The sequence below is a fragment of the Balaenoptera musculus genome, chromosome X (genome assembly GCF_009873245.2).
Source record: "Balaenoptera musculus isolate JJ_BM4_2016_0621 chromosome X, mBalMus1.pri.v3, whole genome shotgun sequence".
Taxonomy (NCBI): Eukaryota; Metazoa; Chordata; class Mammalia; order Artiodactyla; family Balaenopteridae; genus Balaenoptera; species Balaenoptera musculus.
The window spans coordinates 8,543,118-8,548,069 of record NC_045806.1 but is presented as its reverse complement, the minus strand read 5'-3'; positions in this window follow the sequence as shown (position 1 = coordinate 8,548,069).

Genomic DNA, 4,952 nt, shown 5'->3' with positions numbered 1-4,952 from the left:
CCAAGGTAGCGCCAAGGTTGAGAAACTCTGATATATTTGTTGCTTTTCTATTCTCTATGTTTGACCTCCTCTTTAAATGTACATCCCAAGACAGCAAAGACCTGTTCTGGATTGTGCTTTATTCACTCCTCTGTCTCTGGTCCCCAGAACAATGCCCAGGCTATGATTGGAGCTCAAAAAATCATTGATTGTTAAAAGAATGAGTAGCTTCAAGCTGTGCATCTGGCCTTTACTAGCTCTTTGAGCCTGGGAACGTTGCTTCACTGCTCCAAGCTTCAATTGCCTCATTTGTAAAATAAATTTGTAAAATAAAGATCATAAAGGTGGCTAATTTATTAGAGTTATTGTACTGAATGAATGAGAAAAATGCTTCTAAGACACTGAACAGCACACTTGGTAAGTAGCAAGCCCTCAGTTCACAGGAGCTCTTATTGTTGCCATGTGCCCCTTGCCCTAAACTTTTGCTTCCGTGTCCTTTTGCCTTTCCCATGCTTAGAAAAGGAAAAGCTCTTCTCCTGCTCACCTTGGCCTGAGGTTGCCATCTCAGCTGTGCCCTCTCCCTTTGCCTTACCTCTGGAGCCATGGTCGAATTCTCTCTCCTGCTCAAGTGCACACTTGTTGGAGACAAGGACAGGGAATATTCCTCCTACTGCAAACCGTAACACCTCTCTTAGAGCACGCTCACAGAAGAAGAACTCAACTGAATGTGTTTCTAAGTGTATTAGACCACCGTTGACCTAGTTCAGCTCCAGTCTTAGGGAGGCTCTGTGTCCCTGGGCTCAGGGGTTAGACTGTGACCTTGCCCTTCCCCCGAGGATCCTTTCCTTCACCCCCACCCCTTAAGGGGGTAGAGAGAGTTTTCTCTGTGTTCTTTTTTTCCCCAGTTACTTAGAGAATTTATGTTTATGTATTAATTTGGGGAAGACTGAGTTTTTACAAAATTAAATCTTTCCGTCCAGAAATAGTGTATGGTTCTTCATTTATTCAGGTCTTTAGTACCTTTTCATGAAATTTTATTGGCCATTCACACACATGTAAATTGTCAATGCAAATTTCTTACAAAATTGAGTCATAGCTCTTTTATAGTTTTTGTGGCAATTGCAAAAGGGATTTTCATTTTTGTTATTGTTGCTAGTTTAATAAACTATTGATATTTAAACATAGTTTTGCTATATCTAAACATTTAAATTAAATCTTTTAACAGTTCTAAAAATAACATTAGCATTATATTGTCAAGTTTATAATTTCCATTAAAAATTTTTCTTTGATACAGTAATTTTTTTAACATCTTTTTTTTTAGCATTTTAAAAATATTTTATTGAGGTGTAGTTGATTTACAATGTTAATTTCTGCTGTACAGCAAAGTGACTTCAGTTATACATATATATATATTCTTTTTCATAATCTTTTCCATTATGCTTTTTTTTTAAACATCTTTATTGGAGTATAATTGCTTTACAATAGTGTGTTAGTTTCTGCTGTATAACAAAGTGAATCAGCTATACGTATACATATATCCCCATATCTCCTCCCTCTTGCGTCTCCCTCCCACCCTCCCTATCCCACCCCTCTAGGTGGTCACAAAGCACCGAGCTGATCTCCCTGTGCTATGCGGCTGCTTCCCACTAGCTATCTATTTGACATTGGGTAGTGTATATATGTCCGTGCCACTCTCTCACTTCGTCCCAGCTTACCCTTCCTCCTCCCCGTGTCCTCAAGTCCATTCTCTACGTCTGCGTCTTTATTCCTGTCCTGCCCCTAGGTTCTTCACGACCATTTTTTTTTTTAGATTCCATAAACATGTGTTAGCATACAGTATTTGTTTTTCTCTTTCTGACTTACTTCACTCTGTATGACAGTCTCTAGGTCCATCCACCTCACTACAAATAACTCAATTTCATTTCTCTTTATGGCTGAGTAATATTCCATTGTATATATGTGCCACATCTTCTTCATCCATTCATCTGTCGATGGACACTTAGGTTGCTTCCATGTCCTGGCTATTGTAAATAGAGCTCCAATGAGTCTGATCTTTATGATTTCTTTCCTTCTGCTAACTTTGGGGTTTTTTGGTTCTTCTTTCTCTAATTGCTTTAGGTGTAAGGTTAGGTTGTTTATTTCAGATGTTTCTTGTTTCTTGAGGTAGGATTGTATTGCTATAAACTTCCCTCTTAGAACTGCTTTTGCTGCATCCCATAGGTTTTGGGTCATCGTGTTTTCATTGTCATTTGTTTCTAGGTAGTTTTTGATTTCCTCTTTGATTTCTTCAGTGATCTCTTGATTATTTAGTAGTGTATTGTTTAGCTTCCATGTGTTTGTATTTTTAACAGATTTTTTCCTGTAATTGATATCTAGTCTCATAGCGTTGTGGTCGGAAAAGATACTTGATACGATTTCAATTTTCTTGAATTTACCAAGGCTTGATTTGTGACCCAAGATATGATCTATCCTGGAGAATGTTCCATGAGCACTTGAGAAGAAAGTGTATTCTGTTGCTTTTGGATGGAATGTCCTATAAATATCAGTTGAGTCCATCTTGTTTAATGTATCATTTCTAAGCTTGTGTTTCCTTATTTATTTTCATTTTGGATGATCTGTCCATTGGTGAAAGTGGGGTGTTAAAGTCCCCTACTATGATTGTGTTACTGTCGATTTCCCCTTTTATGGCTGTTAGCATTTGCCTTACGTATTGAGGTGCTCCTATGTTGGGTGCATAAATATTAACAATTGTTATATCTTCTTCTTGGATTGATCCCTTGATCACTATGTGGTGTCCTTCTTTGTCTCTTGTAATAGTCTTCATTTTAAAGTCTATTTTGTCTGATATGAGAATTGCTACTCCAGCTTTCTTTTGATGTCCATTTGCATGGAATATCTTTTCCATCCCCTCACTTTCAGTCTGTATGTGTCCCTAGATCTGAAGTGGGTCTCGCGTAGACAGCATATATATGGGTCTTGTTTTTGTATCCATTCAGCCAGTCTATGTCTTTTGGTTGGAGCATTTAATCCATTTACATTTAAGGTAGTTATTGATATGTATGTTCCTATTACCATTTTCTTAATTGTTTTGGGTTTGTTATTGTAGGTCTTTTCCTTCTCTTGTGTTTCCTGCCTAGAGAAGTTCCTTTCGCATTTGTTGTAAAGCTGGTTTGGTGGTGCTGAATTCTCTTAGCTTTTGCTTATCTGTAAAGGTTTTAATTTCTCCATCGAATCTGAATGAGATCCTTGCTGTGTAGAGTAATCTTGGTTGTAGGTTTTTCCCTTTCATCACCTCAAATATGTCCTGCCACACCCTTCTGGCTTGCAGAGTTTCTGCTGAAAGATCAGCTGTTAACCTTCTGGGGATTCCGTTGTATGTTATTTGTTGCTTTTCCCTTGCTGCTTTTAATATTTTTTCTTTGTATTTAATTTCTGATAGTTTGATTAATGTGTCTTGGCGTGTTTCTCCTTGGATTTATCCTGTATGGGACTCTCTGTGCTTCCTGGACTTGATTGACTATTTCCTTTCCCATATTAGGGAAGTTTTCAACTATAATCTCTTCAAATATTTTCTCACACCCTTTCTTTTTCTCTTCTTCTTCTGGGACCCCTATAATTCGAATGTTGGTGCATTTAATGTTGTCCCAGAGGTCTCTGAGACTGTCCTCAATTGTTTTCATTCTTTTTTCTTTATTTTGCTCTGTGGTAGTTATTTCCACTATTTTATCTTCCAGGTCACTTATCCGTTCTTCTGCCTCAGTTGTTCTGTTATTGATTCCTTGTAGAGAATTTTTAATTTCATTTATTGTGTTGTTCATCATTGTTTGTTTGTTCTTTAGTTCTTCTAGGTCCTTGTTAAACATTTCTTGTATTTTCTCCATTCTATTTCCAAGGTTTTGTATCATCTTTACTATCATTACTCTGAATTCTTTTTCAGGTAGACTGCCTATTTCCTGTTCATTTGTTTGGTCTGATGGGTTTTTACCTTGCTCCTTCATCTGCTGTGTGTGTTTCTCTGTCTTCTCATTTTGCTTCACTTACTGTGTTTGGGGTCCCCTTTCCACAGGCTGCACGTTCATAGCTCCTGTTGTTTTTGGTGTCTGTCCCCAGTGGCTACGTTTGGTTCAGTGGGTTGTGTAGGCCTCCTGGTGGAGGGGACTTGTGTCTGTGTTCTGGTGGATGAGGCTGGATCTTGTCTTTCTGCTGGGCAGGACTGCATCCGGTGGTGTGTTTTGGGGTGTCTGTGACCTTATTATGATTTTAGGCAGCCTCTCTGCTAATGGGTGGGGTTGTGTTCCTGTCTTACTAGTTGTTTGGCATAGGGTGTCCAGCACTGGAATTTGCTGGTCGTTGAGTGGAGCTGGGTCTTAGCGTTGAGATTGAGATCTCTGGGAGAGCTTTTGCCGTTTGATATTTCGTGGAGCCGGGAGGTCTCTGGTGGACCAATGTCCTGAACTCAGATCTCCCACCTCAGAGGCACAGGCCTGACCCCTGGCAGGAGCCCCAAGACCCTGTCAACCACACGGCTGTCTGCCCAATGATGGAGGCACTCAGTCTGTGGGGGATCCTTGAGGACACCTTCAAGGTCACTCGGATCTGATAATACCCTCTCTGAAAGAGATCCACATTTTAAAATTATGTAGCTCTACAGGAAACTCAACCATTCTTTGTACTTCAGACATGATCTTTTTGGTTCATTACCTCTAGCCGGTTATGGTAGCCATTCTTTTTTTTTGTTAACATTCTTTTTTTTTTAATTAATTAATTAATTAATTAATTAATTTTTGGCTGTGTTGGGTCTTCGTTTCTGTGTGAGGGCTTTCTCTAGTTGCGGCAAGCGGGGGCCACTCTTCATTGCGGTGCACGGGCCTCTCACTATCGTGGCCTCTCTTGTTGCGGAGCACGGGCTCCAGACGTGCAGGCTCAGTAGTTGTGGCTCACGGGCCCAGTTGCTCTGCGGCATGTGGGATCTT